The 15,457-nt window shown below is 33.4% G+C and overlaps 2 long non-coding RNA genes across 2 annotated transcripts; one reads left to right on the top strand and one right to left on the bottom strand.

The window, feature by feature from the left end:
* Positions 1-496: 496 nt before the first annotated feature.
* On the bottom strand, positions 497-2,460 carry LOC112790960 (uncharacterized). The gene is made up of 2 exons (XR_003196983.3): positions 2,061-2,460; positions 497-770 (listed from the first exon to the last, which is right to left on the bottom strand). It is a non-coding gene; the product is annotated as an uncharacterized lncRNA (long non-coding RNA).
* Positions 2,461-10,152: 7,692 nt separating this feature from the next.
* LOC140183833 (uncharacterized) lies at positions 10,153-11,257 on the top strand. The gene is made up of 4 exons (XR_011880097.1): positions 10,153-10,667; positions 10,774-10,844; positions 10,926-11,001; positions 11,094-11,257. It is a non-coding gene; the product is annotated as an uncharacterized lncRNA (long non-coding RNA).
* The last annotated feature ends 4,200 nt before the right edge of the window (positions 11,258-15,457 follow it).

Genomic DNA, 15,457 nt, shown 5'->3' on the forward strand with positions numbered 1-15,457 from the left:
CAAAAACAGTCAACAAATTCGCAATATTATAGAATAATTCGAGAAAAAAAATATTAAAAAGGACCTGCTTTAGAACATAAAAGTGAGATGAGGGGACCGCATGTTCCTGCCAGGAAAGCGGCAAGGATTTGAGGGGCTGGAAAGCGGGGAAACTGTTATTTTAAAAAAAATAAATATAATTCTTAGCATAATTACATTATAATATATGGTTTTGCTATGCATACGAGTACTTTTGTCAATAAGTTTAAAGAAGTTAGTCCTGACAAAATTATTCACACGTGCGTATATCACGTACTACTTTGTAGGGGTGTTTGTGGTGCGGTTTAGTTCGGTTTTTGAAGGAAAAGCCATCCGATCCGATCGTTTAATTAAGCTGCGGTTCGGTTTGGTTCGGTTTTTTTTTCAAGGTCATCCGAACCAAACCAAACCAATTAAAATCGGTTTGGTTTGGTTCGGTTTGTTCGGTTTTTTCAATCAAATAAAAAAAATTCTACCATACTATTATGCAATGTCATAAGATTGAAATCAACAAGCCAAAATACACAATAGCTAACAAAGTCTTGATCTAATGAAATATAACGATAATAGAATTCAAATACGACAATTAAAGAAGTTTAATAGCTCAACAGTCAACACAACTGAAAATAAAAATAAATTGTCATTAAAGCAGAAGGCAAAGCAGTCGGAGATCTGATGCTTGTTGATTCATTCGGAATAGGAACTGGAGGCAATCCAATGTCGCCCATATTCTCACTTGAACTGACGTCAAACTACATAAACAAGCAATAAAACAAACAATAAACAAATTAAACCAGCAAGGCAGCAATAAACCAACCCTAAACCAGCTATAAACCAAACAGAATTTGCACTTGATATTACATACGATCTTATAAAGTTGTATGTCACTTTCACTAGAGATTCATTTTGCTTATCTGCTTGTTGAACTGGTAAACTAACCCAACATTTTAATTAGCCCATATATATAATATACTTATATAGGAAGATAAATAAGTAAATAAAATGTACACACAGAAGGAAAATATATATAGTTAGCGGAATAGTGAAAATTAATTGATGTTTTTTTTTTGGTTTCAATGAAAATGAATTGATTAAGAGGGAATTGAAGGAATGTTATAAAGGGTTCATAGGAAAAATGGAAAGTCAAGAAAGTGTAGCTGAATTCAATAAAATTCAGAACCTTCTAAAATGTTCACATCCACGCCCACAAAACCTTCTGTTTAATTCATATACAATGCATGCTAGCTAACTGCATAATTAAATCATGGCTTCCACAACATTTAACCAAACATGGCCTATTGATGATGGTCTAAGATAATTTTTAATAATTTCAGAATACCAACAAATTGGCACTTGATAATGTGAACAATAAACAATAAATAAGCTATAAACCAAGCAGAATTGGCACTTGATAATGTGAACAAGTGGCACTTGATAATGTGAACAAGCAATGAACAAATTAAACCAGCCCTGAACCAGCTATAAACCAAACAGAATTGGCACTTGATAATGTGAACAAGCAATGAACAAATTAAACCAGCAAGGCAGCAATAAACACTAAACAGAATTTGCAAATTGAACTTGGCAATGAACAAATTGAACTTGGCAAATTAAACACTAAACAGAACAGAACAAAACTTGATAATCTCAAATTAAACCAGCAATGAACCAAACAAGCAATGAACAAGCAATAAACCTTTATACCAACAAATTGAACTTGGCAATAAACAGCAATAAACCAAACAATAAACAAGCAAGGAACCAGAAACTGAAAGCCTCTATTTTAGAAGCCAAATTCAAAACTTTGATCCTACAAATAAATTGAAAAAAAAACAACTCCAATCATTCACCTATATCTGAAGCAAAAGGCAAACTATTTACTATTTTCCCATTGTTTTGCCCGTTTCTGTATTCATGTGAACAAACTGAACATTGAACAAAGTCACAAACTGAACAAACTGAACATTGAACAATAACCATTAACCAGCAAGCACCAAGCAGCAATACCAACAACAAGGCAAGAATGCATCAGTAAAGTTTACCTGAATAGATGGCTCGGGCTCCATATGCACTTGAATCGGTGGCTGTGTGGGAGGCTTTCTGGGTGGAGGCGGCGAGGTCGGAGGTGGTGAGGTGACCCTACAAAACCCAGAAACGCTGCTGGGTGGAGGCTTTCTGGGTGGAGGCGGTGACGTCGGAGGTGGTGAGGTCGGAGGTCCTGTGGGTGGGTGGGTGGGTGACTGGGTATTCGTGTTCGCGGTGGGTGGGTGACTGCTGCCTTCGACTTTTCGAGTATCAAGGACAAGGAGTGAAGAAGGTGGGTGACTGCTGGCCGTTTGGGTGCGTGGGTGCGTGGGTGGTGGCTCCGATCTGGGGTTTGGGCGGCGGGGTTAGGTTTCCATGGGGGGAGGGGAGGGACTCGCGCAGCCTGTAAAGTGTAACGCGTTTGGGGGGGTGGGGTTGGGGTAGTTTTAATTTTAGGATTTTCTGAAGAACCGGTTCGGTTAGGGTTTTGGTGGCAAGAACCGAAAATCGAACCGAACCGCAAAAAATCGCAAAACATCACTTTTTCGGTTTTTTCGGTTTTCGGTTAATTCGATTTTCAGTTTTTTCGGTTCGGTCCATCGATTTAGTTCGGTCCGGATCGGTTTTGAACACCCCTACTACTTTGCATATTCACGTATTCTTTTTCTTTTTTTCCTTTGATTTTTTTTCTTTTCTTTATTCTTATTAAAGGGTTGATTTATTTTTTTATTTTATTAAAATAATAAAACAAAAAAAATTATGAAAAGGTGAAACAAGAAGATGAAAAACAATATTATGAATTTTTGTTAATTATGACATTTTTTTTAACTAATTATAAGTTATTTGAAAAAACAGCACAGGGATTTATTAACTGTGATATATAAAATTTTCTTAATCAATTATAAATCATCATAAATTTTTTTAATTTGTGGTCTATTAAAGATTATGTTATTCATCAAAGATTCTTGTGTCATTTTTGCTGAATTAATTGAGTAGCATTAAACTTATATATAAGTCTAGCCATTCTTATATTATTTTTAACTAATTGATGTATTTTTTTGAATCCAAAATATATTTGAATTTATTTTATTAGTTGAGTAGTTAAGATTTTGGATTTATGATTCTTTAAAGATTTTTTATTTATTAATAAAAATTTTTTATATCATTTCTAACTAAATAATGTATTTTTGTATCATACTGTTTGTGGTATCGAATTTATTTTGTTGTTTGAGTGAGTTTTTGTGTTATTTTTGTGTCACATTTGAATTTATTTTTAATATATTTTTTAAATCCAAAATATATTTGAATATATTTTGTTGGTTGAGTGAGTTAAGGTTCTAGATTTGTGATCCTTTGAATATTTCTTGTGCATTCACTAAAAATTTTTGTATTATTTACAACTAAATAATGTGCTAAAACAAAATTGTTTCCACGAAAATTTGAGTTGCAAATTTAAAAATTTTGATAAAAAAGTGGATAAGTGAAAGTCTTCAAAGATAATTTCATTTCCAGAGATAATTTTTAAGTTTTCACGAAAATTTAAGTTTCAGGTTTAAAAATTTTGATAAAAAAAAAGATAAATGAAGAGATCTTCGATAGCAATAACGATAACGATAATGTTAATGATGGAAGAGAAGAGAAAAGTGGGAGAAAAAAAATTCAAATGGAAAAAAAAAAGAATGAAGAGGAGAAAAAATAAAGAAAAAGAGAAAAAGAGCGAAGAAGAAAAAGGAGGAGGAAGAGGATGAGGAGGAGGAGGAGGAGGAGAAAGAGGAAGAAGAAGATGAAGAGGAAGAGGAAAGCGAAGAAGAAAGAGGAGAAGGAAGAGGAACGTAAAGAAGAAAGAGGAGGAGGGGGAGGAGGAGGAATGCGAAGAAGAAGGAAGAGGAGGAGGAGGAGGAGGAAGAAGAACACGAAAAAGAAGAAGAAGACGCTCCTGCATGTAATCACGCTCTTTTAATGAGAGTGGTTTTGTTAGTGTTGAACTTGGATGACAATAATGCTTGGATGTGTAGCATATCTCTTAAAATTTTTTATATTGTGAAATAAATGATAGAGTGATTCTGTGTTGACTTTACAATATTAACTATATCTTTTATAATCTTAAACAAAATATTATGTTGTTAATGTAAGACCTAGAATTTTTGAAAAATCTTATTATGAGCTAATTTTAATTTACTTATTTATTAAAGATTTTAATTTCACAAATTCTTTTTATTAAAGGTGTTCTGAGGGTTACCTGAAACGTTGAGTCAGGTCTGAACGTGAGGTCTAGGTCCCTTCAAGTGGTAGCGTCCGACTTGTTAATGTCGTGGTGCTTTCTGTCCGAGTTTCTTGTGAGGAGGTGGGTGGTGGTACCTGTAAGAGACTCCGATACTTAAGTTAGCATAGGCTTTAGGTAGGTTTTTAGTAGATTAGAACGTGAGTTATACCTGGGGGGTGCTAGTGTATTTATAGTAGATTTTGATGACCTCCCTAATAGCGGTAGTTCTATCTTATCTTATATCTTACGAGTTTGTTGAGATCTTATCTTCTAGATGAGATAGAGATAGTAAGAGAGATTTGGGGAGGCAGTTACTTATTTAGATAAGTACAAGCCGGTCCCTTTCGTCGTGTTCAACCTCTCAAAGAGGTCGGGTATCCAGTAGAGGCCATCCTTTGAGGTGGGCATTGTGTCTTTATTAGACCTGGCTTTATAATTTGGGTCAGGGTATGAACAATGCCCCTACTTGAGTACAAGTTTTACAAAGTCGGGCTCGAGCAATTAGATAACCAAGTCAAAATATTGAGTTGTAGTTAAGTTGTTTTGCGCAATTTGTTTTAATACAAATTGCTTAGACCATATGGTTATTTTTTACTCGATTTCGTTTAAGTCATGAGCTTGGGTTGTTTCAAATCATCAAGCCGTATTATAACCATTGGACACCAATTTGAATCTTGTCGCTTTATCCGAGCAACCAATAAGAAGGCCGGCTCGTGATTTTTGTGGTTTGTCGAGAATAAATTGGCAACTTAGGTGAAGGGATTATATGCTTATTCCCTTCCCTTTCTAGTTTTTACAAAGTTTTTATCCTTGTGTATGATACAACTCGTTTTACCCAAGCTGTTTTAATTGGAGGATTGTTTTTACATTTCGATTTTGAAACGCTTTTACCATCCTTCCTTTCTTTTCCAAGTCATTTTTTGTACAAGTCGTTTGGTCGAAGGATTTTTGTTTTTATCCTTTTGATTTTTTTTTCAACTCATTTTGTATCGAGTTGTTTTAACTTTGTTTTAGTGATTCATTTTGATACAAATCACTTTTTAAAGATTTTTTTAATGATTTTTTTGATACAAATCACTTTTTAAAGCTTTGCTTTCAGGTTGACACGACTTGTGCTTGACACACACAAGTTTGTTAAAAATATGGTTGATTGGCACAACTCGTTTAAACCGAGTTGTCCTTATATTGTGGAATCTAGAACGAGATGAGTGGCCACCTTCCAATGTTGGTCCTTTCTTCCTTATTAGGCCAGAGTATGAATAATGTGTCCCTATTTGAGTCCTGAGCATTTTAGAAGTCGGGCTCAAGCATCTCGAGGCTCTTGCTTGGACGTCGGGTGCCCTGCCTTTCCTGAAGTCGAGTACTTAACGTGTTTCAAAATTTTGAATGTTACCCTCTTTAAATGAGGGGCTAGGTCGGCACGGCTATTTCCTTGATTTGTGCACACGTTTTAATAGAGGAGTTATTATGCCCGTTATCCTTTGTTTCTTATAAAAGTATTGTGGCTTTTCTTTTTTTCCTTTTCTTTTTCTGTAATAGTTGGTAGTCCTTTGAACACTTTTACCTTTTCTTTTAGTTGTTTCCACAACTTTGTTCAAAGTTAATCTCTTTATTTCCCAAAGAACTTTTCTGCCTTTGAAATGAAGCTAGGTTTTTCGTAGTCGACTTTCTGATTTGTCTGTTTTGCGACTTTAGGACAATGAGTTTCCTTTTATAGGTCCGAATTCAAGTAATCGACCTTTATCAAGTTACTTTTACTACCTGTTTTTTATCCGATCTCATTGAGATCACTTTATACAAGTTGTTTATGTAACCTCTTATATTAACTTGGACCTCGTTGCCTCATCTTGTTGACCTTATTTAGGTCAGACAATGATTTTTTGCGGTTTGTTGAGCTTAAGTTAATGCATTCTTAGACAAGAAACTTCTTAGGTTACATGCATGCCAAGACCTTGGAATCTCCCTTCCTTGGAGGTTAGACACTTTGTAGTAGCCTTTGCCTAGGACCTTTACTATCTTGTAAGGTCGTTTCCAATTAGTGGCCAGGTTCCCTTCTCCTGACTCTTGTACCCCAATGTCTTTCCGGATCAGGATGAGGTCGTTGACGCTGAAGTTCCTTTTGACCACTTTTGGTTGTATCTTAGGGACATCCGCTGTTTTAGAGCTTCCTCCCTAATCTGAGCTCTTTCTAAAACTTTTGGGAGGAGGTCGAGCTCTTTTTTGTACTTGGGTATTGGCTCTTTCATTGTAAAATGTTGTCCTTGAGTTTTCTTTATTTATGTCAATGGGAATCATGGCTTCTGTGCCATATACATGTCAAAAGGGGGATTCTTTAGTGATGGTTTGAGTCATTCCATATGCTTATAGTATTTGTGTGAGTTCTAAAAAATCTGCCAGTAGAAGCCAGCTCGTAACACTTTTTGTCGGTGACTTGCCCCTAGATGAATTCCACGGATTTTACTTTCGGTTTCATCTAGAACCTCTTGTATTCGAAGTCATGACGTACTTTGATAGAGGTGTTGAGATCCCTCTAAGATGTTGTGCTGAGCTTCTTTTATTAATCTCCTTGCCTTCCTTTACTCTTGAGGATGTCCGTCTTGTTGACTTCTTTTGGTACTGAAGGTGACTATAGTGTTTCTTGAATCGGGATTTTATTATTGTCCCAGACTTTATACTGGCTAGTTTGGAGAGGGCATCAGCTCGACCATTCTACTCTTGGCTTATATGCCTGACCTTTCCTTCTTCTTTCTTAAGGATGTTCCCTGCCCCCTACCAGCTTTGTTTGATGATCCATCTCTCAATTGTGGAGCTCCCTTTTTGCTCTTCAGTATATTCCGCAAGGAAGTCAGACAAGCATTGATACTTGATGACTGTCTGAGTTTCGTATTTCAAATCGAATTCGGACAGCTCCACAGCCCACCGTAGGATCCACCCTGCAATATCCATTTTTTGGAGGATATGCTTCATGGTCTGATTAGCTCGGGCTTTGGTGGTGTAAGCTTGAGAGTGGGGCCACAATCTCTATGATGCCAAGACCAAAGTATATACAACTTGCTCAATTTTTTGATAATTGAGTTCAGCTCGTTATAGTGCCTTGCTGATGAAGTAGGCGTGTTTTGCCCGACGTCGTCTCCTTTGAATAGTGCAGAGGCTACTACTTTGAAAGACTTGTTTGCATTCTTGGTTCACACACGCCATTCCCCTTTCATAGTAGAGCTTTCTCCTCTTATTTTCTTGCTACTTCTTGATTTTGTGTTAGATCCAAGTATTAATGGTTCATTGAATCCTATTGTAGCCTCTGTTGGATAAGACTTATTAGACGATTTCTTTCCTCGGCCCCCTTCTGCTGTTGGAGTATATTCTTCGCGTGATAATATTATTTTTTTCGTTATATACTTTCTCTTGACAGTTTGACTTTCTTCTATTTTTTTCCTCTTGATGATTTTGATGCCTCTTTCATGGAAGTGATTATACCACAAGAAAGACTTACATTTATGTTGTCTCCAATTTTACTGTACTTGGTTGTGCAATTGTATTTTCAGCAAATCCGTCAAACAAAGTCCTTCTATAGAACTTTTGTAGATTCTGCCATTAAGTCTTTAATCAGACTAGTTGTTTCTTTTGCTAGAGTAGTAAGGGTCTTAATTACTCATTTCCTTCTCACATATTTTCTCTTACCAATTGAGTTTTCTTTGAACATTCTTTTCTTCAGCTGGCTTTCAAGTTCATTTTGGTTTGTTTTCTACTTTGACCTTAGGACGGTGCTTTCTACTCTTTTGTTTTGGTTGTGGTGTGCTTTCTTTTTAGATGCCATCTATCTTTATTGGTGATGCAATTTGTGAGTAACCAAGAAAATATGTGCCTTGAAGATCTTTTGATTGGGTTGCATTCAAATTGGCTGATACTCCATTTTCTGAAATAAGTTGGGAGGAAAAGTTTCATTATTTTTACCAATAATGTTTTCTATTCCTCCTTCAATTTGGAACATGCAATTGCTCCATTACCATGAGTGGGTATTATGAGTCTTTTTGAGGTTGTGAGTCGGTACAGATGTCATTGTCCATCCTATTCCACGAGGAGATTGGGATCGGTCCCGTTCCTTTTTCCTTTTTTTTTTTGATTGATGGTGATGAATCTGCGGCTTCCCATCCATGGTTGGTGTCTATGAGTGCATTATCCTTGTCTCTGTTGTTTGGTATATTTAATCCAATTTAACTGTAAAAACAGAATCATCATCCCTATTTGATATCCTCTGCCTATTGAGAAAAGTTTTTACGGAATTTCTGGTATTCATAAAAATGGTATTCTAGCTTCTTTTTAATATGCTTGCATCCTATTCGTGTCAAGTGGTTTGTCTGACCATCTTGTTGATCATCTGCCATTATCAAGGGTTGAGCTCCAGAACCTCGACAACGGCGCTAATGTTTTGAGGGTTACTTGAAACGTTGCGTTGAGTCTAAACGTGAGGTCCAGGTCCCTTCGAGTGGTAGCATTCGACTTGTTGATGTTGTGGTGCCTTCTGTCCAAGTTTCTCGTGAGGAGGTGGGTGGTGGTACCTGCAAGAGACTCTGATACTTAAGTTAGCATGTGGTTTAGGCAGATTTTTAGTAGATTAGAACGTGAGTCATACCTAGGGGGTGCCAGTGTATTTATAGTAGAGTTTGATGACCTCCCTAGTAGCAGTAGTTCTATCTTATTTTATATCTTAGGAGTTTGTTGAGATCTTATCTTATAGATGAGATAGAGATAGTAAAAGATATTTGGGGAGGCAGTTACTTATTTAGATAAGAGCAAGCCAGTCCCTTTCGTCGTGTCTGACCTCTCAAAGAGGTCGGGTATCCAATAGAAGCCATCCTTTGAGGTGGACCTTGTGTTTTTATTGGGCCTAGTTTTATAATTTAGGCCAGAATATGAACAAAAGGTGATTAAAGCAAGCTTTGATAAATTGAGTTTAAAATAAATTAAAATTTTTATTTAATTTTATAATTATTAAGTATTTTTCTATTTAAAATTTATATTTTTAAAAATTTAAAAATAAGGAGATTTTAAAATTTAATTCTTTAAGTTTTATGAATAAAAAAATTAATTATATTATCTTATATTTTAAATTAGAATACTTGACTGAAAGCCAATTAATAACATAAATAAATAATAATATTTTAAAAATAATTTTAAGAGATTAAATTAGATTTCAAATTAATATTCTATATCCTAATTTTATTAAAATTACTTTATTATAATCTATGATGTATGGACACTGATATGACACGATACAGGACACACCGACACACGAATTCTAAAATCTTATAAGACACGGGAATATATATAGATACAACAACAACAACAACAACAACAAAGCCTTGTCCCACTATGTGGGGTTGGCTATGGGAACATATATAGATATAAAATATAAAGTATTTTTGAGATAAATTGTAATGATATTTTGTTATTTTATTGATAGTAAAATATAAATTAATTTTTTTAATTATTTTTAATGTCTTATTTTAATTATATCAAGTATTTAAAATATTTTTATTTTAATAAATAATAATATATACTATATCTAAATTTAATTCAAGAATATATCTTAAAAATAAGACTTGATATGCTGAGACATAATGTTATTTAGGTGTGTTCAAACATATTTGGAAAAGAATATTTTACTTTTTATTAAAATATGATTGGACACAACAGCGTGTCAGACGAATATCATGTTCAAAATATATTCGACATGCGAATATGACAACTCAACAAATATTCGTACTTCATATATCGTAATTAACTCAAAAATTCCCAAATCCAACCCTAACCCTAATTTTCACTCACCTTTACCCACATTAACACACACGCCGCACTCACCTCACCCCTCACCCACCTTCCACTGTAACACACACATGGGAAAAGAAAAGAGAGAAAGGAAGGAAGAAGAAAGAAGGAGGGGCAAGGAGGGAGACGGCGCCGGTGCTGCCGTGGCCGTCGCTGTCACTAAGAGGGAGAGAGAGAGAGTTCACGGAGAAGAGAGAGGGAGACACACGGAGAGAACCACCGCGAGGAGAGGAAGAAGCTGCCTCGCCGCCAAGCCGCTACCGTCGAGGATCCCGTCCACGTCACCATCGCCGAGGAGAAGTCGCTATCATCGCCGTCCTCATTGCGAGCTGTCGCCGTCGTCGTAGAATCCATCGCCGCCGCCGAAGCTTCAAAGTCACCGCCGTCGCAATGATGGAGGCCCAAGGAGAGAGAGACGAACCAAGAGTCCAACGGGAGAGAGAATTGGATGCTTCGCGGGAGCTCTGTCACTGCCCAGCCATCACCGTCGCTGCGGGTTGCATCGCCGAGCCTCGGTCGCCGGGATTAACTTCCAGTAATGGTGTTCTTGCTTCTAGTTTTCATTCTTTTGAATTTTTGGAACCTTGTTGTCACTGCATGGCTGTTACAGTTGCCGTCATCGGCATTTTTGGTTGCCGCAGTCACTTGAGGTAGCTGTTGGAGCTGCTGCCGGGTTAGTTCGAAGTTGTTGCTGCTTCATTCTGTTGTTACGGTAAGTGTATTTTATTCCAGACCGTCGCAGTTAGTGTTCAATTATAACTTGTTAAAGAATTTAAGGTATCGGATGTCGTAGGGTTGTGTACTATTGTTGCATTCTGTGTTTGTGGCTGCTGGAATTGCTGCCATAGCATTCTTAGTTGTTCCTCATGGTAAGATCGAATCTATTCTACCTCTTCGCCACAGTAATTTATTCTAGTTTCGCTTAACCTCACTTTTCGCGTTAAATTTAAATCTACGTTAGATATGTTGTTGCTGTGATCATTGCGGTTGCTTGGAGATCATTGAGGTTGTTGCCGCTGTTGAGAATCAACGATAATAAAGGGTTTATTGTATTAAAAATGCTGCGGACTTGATTCCTCGTGGTATGGGATTATTTTAAAATAAAATTGCTTTGGACTTTGAATACCTTACAAGTTTAGTAGATTAATGTAAATGAATGAATGCTTGTGATGTAAATGATTTTATGTTGTGATTGAATATGTTGTGTTTGAAAGATAGATATTATGATGTTTGGTCATGTTGATTCTGAATTTTAGATTGAAATTGATAATGATTGATTTTGTGACGGACCTGGAAATGTTGAATTGAAATGCTGATTTTGTTGGTTAAGGTTGAATTGAGGGAACCTATGAAGGGTGGTAAACTTCGGTTTTTAGGGGAGGTTCTGTCGGAATTTTTGAAAAAATCGAAGGGTTTTGAAAGCTTTGGTTATGGTTTTAAAAATGAGTTTGGTTTGATTAATTCATCAAAAGAAATATGGCTTGAGTACTTTTTTAAGATTTTAAAGCAAGTAAAGTAATGGATTTGAGGATAAATGCTTTTGAGGTTTTTTAATTAAGATTTTCAGTTTTAAATTAATATGGCTTGGAATCTTAGTGAAAAAGTTTAAAAGTTTGAAATGATTTTGAAATTGGTTTATAATTTAACTTATTTAATTTTGAATAACAACAAAAAGGGATTTATTTATTTAGTTGAAGTTTTAAAAAGTTAAATTACTTATTAATCCACGGATTCGGGTCTAGGAAATATGAACGGAGATAATGTTATTAGAGTTAAGCAATGGGGTTGAAGGGAAAAGAGATACTGTAGAATATGTAGTTAAGTTGTGATTTATAAGAATTATGAGATAATGGTTGAAGATTTTGGGAGTATTAGATTGATATTGAAAGAGATTGAGAAGTGAAGGATTGAATTAACGATGAGTTGATATGGTTGAATGAGATGGTGATTTTCAGGATAGATATGTAATTCCTATTCAAGTGATGGTTTTGAGAATAGATGGGTAATTCCTATCCGAGTCATGGTCTGAGGATAGATGAGTAATCTCTATTCGGCTTATGGTTTGAAGCACCTGCCTGAGTGGATGAGTAATGCCTACTCCAAATTGTGGTGAAACACCAGCATGGGTAAACGAGTAATACCTATTTTGTGTTGTGGTGTTCCATATCCGGGTTATCTACCGGGCATGTCGAATTTGGCTATAGAACTGACAGATGAGCTTATTAGCCATAGGACTGTCATGCATCATTTGCATTTATATATTTTGTTTGGGAGTTCATTGGTAATTGGCTTGCTTACTTGTTATATTGTATTTACCTGCTACTTGATCTAATTGCTGTATCTGCTCTCCATACTTGTGTATTCCTTGTATATTTTGTATATGTTTGAAAATTGAGAGATCCTTTATGCTGGCGGTGGTGAAGCTGAGGGTTGTTTCTGTTGTGGTAAGGGAGGTTGAGGTAGATTGAACTAGGTATTATTTTATTTCTCTAGTTTATGTATTGGATGGATAGGAATGAGCAATGTAAGTTTGTTGGGGAGGAAGCCCTTAGGCGCATTTTTGGTCCTTCCTTTTTATAAACATTTTACTTTACAGAATTGTAAACTAAAAGAGTTTCTTTACGACCTTTCAAAGTAAGTCTTCCTACAAAACTTTTTCAAAAGGTTATTTCAAAGATAAACTATTTTTATAATGAAATTCTTTCTATTTGCAAGTATTTCTTTGCTTTGATGGTATTCTTTTTCCTACCGAGAACGTGTGGTTTGTTCTCATCCCTTTTTATACCCAATATTTCAGTGACAGGTTCAGAAATCTTTGGCACGAAGCCGTGACCAAACTTTATATATATATTTGTATATATATTTGTATTTTCTGTTTTTTGTTTAATTAAGATTTTTCTCCTCATCATTTGTCATTTTGAGTTTTTAGAGGGACAGGACTTGTATTTGAGGATTGTTGAATAATGCTATATATTATGTACTATGGGAATATGATTATGTGTCAAGTGGTTTAAAATAAAGACATTCGTTTTTATAATTAAAATCCGGCTGTATTTTTGTGAAGGTTCAATATTAAATAAATATAGTACTAAATAAAAGGTATAAATGTAAGTAACGCTTGAACTTTTAATGCGATCATGAGGTGCTAAAAGTTAGAGTGCTACAATTAAAACGCTCCAACTATTATTTCCGTATTACTATTAATAATGCTACACATTTATAAAATTCTCTAGATTTATCGTTTTTATAAGATTAAATTGGTGTATATTTTTTGTAAATTGCACGAGATAATTAATAAATATTATGAAATTTTTTATTAAAAATTAAATAAAAATATATAAAATAATTATTACTAAAAATATTTTTACAAAATTATAATTAAAATCAAAGTTTAACGATTTTAATATTAAAAATATAAAAAATAATTAGTTTTGTCTTAACTAATTTGAACTGGGTAAGTGGTCATCTTCCATTAAAATTTCACATTATGATATGGTTTTTAAGTTTTTAAACTTAGTCTTATGTCATTACTAAAACATCCTTGTTGAATATTAGTTTTTATGAAAAGAAACAATGATAACTTATTATTTAATATATAATTTATTCTATTGGAAAATGAATCATTATCTTTAAATTGGTAATATTTTCTTATTTTTTTACACTATTTCATTTGACAATAATTATCATTAAAAAAAATAATTATATTATCTTATAATATAATGTACAAAGTAATTTTTTATTTTAAAATTAATTCTGGTTAGTAAAATAAAATTTAAAATAATTTTTTATACAAATTTGAATTTGAATTTATAATAAATTAACAACTTACCCTTTTTAATTTAATAACAAAAACAAAATTAATTAGGTGCAATATATTTGTCATTTAATAATTTTAATAATTTAAATTTTGATTACCAAAAATTGAACTAAAAATTAATTATAACTTAATAATTGATAATAATAATAATAATCGATAATACATACATATACACACATATATATATAATATATAATTTATTTAATTTTTTGACAAGTTTAATGCATAATTTATTGAGGATTAGTTTATTGTCCAAAACTTTTTTTATAAACTTTGTAGTACATGAAAATAGTTATCTTATTTTTATTATTATTTAAAAAATTATTTATAATTTTTTATTATGTAATTAACTTAATTAATAACCTTTATTATTAGTTTTTTTTTACCAAAAAATCATGTTTATACTATTTATATATTTTTTGAAATAAATAAATAAATAAATAAATATTTATACTATTATATTTATATATTTTTACCAAAAAATCATGTTTATACTATTTAAATAATATAAAATATATTTTGCATATTAAATTTATTAATTTATCCTAATAAGAGGAGAAAAATTATGTTGTAAAGATTAGTTTACACATAAATTTTTTTACAAAAAAATTATCATATATAATAATTATTAATATATGTAGTGTCATGTATATATTAGGATGATCTATTTTAATTATGTGAGTAATTATTATTTATTTTTTTTATTACGTTAGTATATAATATTTAAAACTAAAAAAAGAAAAAAAGAAAACTATAAATTTTTTTAGTTTGATTAAAAATTCTCTTGTAAGTATATCTAACTTTTATATATACTAAATATAATAATATTTAATAGTATAGTATTTGATATAGTAATGATTCAAAACATTAACTCAAGTGAGCAAGATCTACCTAGGTCCATTGTTAGGATTTCAAATCCAAATTAGGTTTATTATCTTAGGGCCCAATATAAACCCCGCGAAATTAATAATAATTAGCTAATAAATTAATTATTGTTTAAAAAATAAAAAAATAAAATTTTATAATTTAGAGAGGTAGAAATATTTAAAATACGAATTTTGACATTAATTTTAAAGATTTTGGCATAAAATTAGATTAACAGGCCAAATTGATTGGACCGGATTCAAACTGGACCCAAGGCCCAACCTGTAAAACTCCCAAATGAAGCTTTCTTCCCCATTTTTCACTCTGGATACGTTGAAGAAGAGAGAAATAGTGTTAAAACCCTAACATCACCTCCAAAAATTCAATCGTTCATAACTCCCAACTCCGATTGACGAGCCGTTTTTGGTCATGTATTCGTCTCGAAATTCTCTTCACTTCAATACGAACAAAGTGGTAAGAAATTTGCATTTCTTGCCCAGTTCTTCCTCTCCTCAATTTTGTGAATTTTGAGTTTGTTGAGAAATTGAATGATTTTGATGGTTTAGGTGAACTCTAGCAGCGAGTAATCACTGGGTTTTGTCTAATTAATTTGTAGGTAAGGTAAGAAACTGCTGAATCCTTGT

Source organism: Arachis hypogaea, chromosome 3 (assembly GCF_003086295.3).
Source record: "Arachis hypogaea cultivar Tifrunner chromosome 3, arahy.Tifrunner.gnm2.J5K5, whole genome shotgun sequence".
In the NCBI taxonomy this organism is placed as follows: domain Eukaryota; kingdom Viridiplantae; phylum Streptophyta; class Magnoliopsida; order Fabales; family Fabaceae; genus Arachis; species Arachis hypogaea.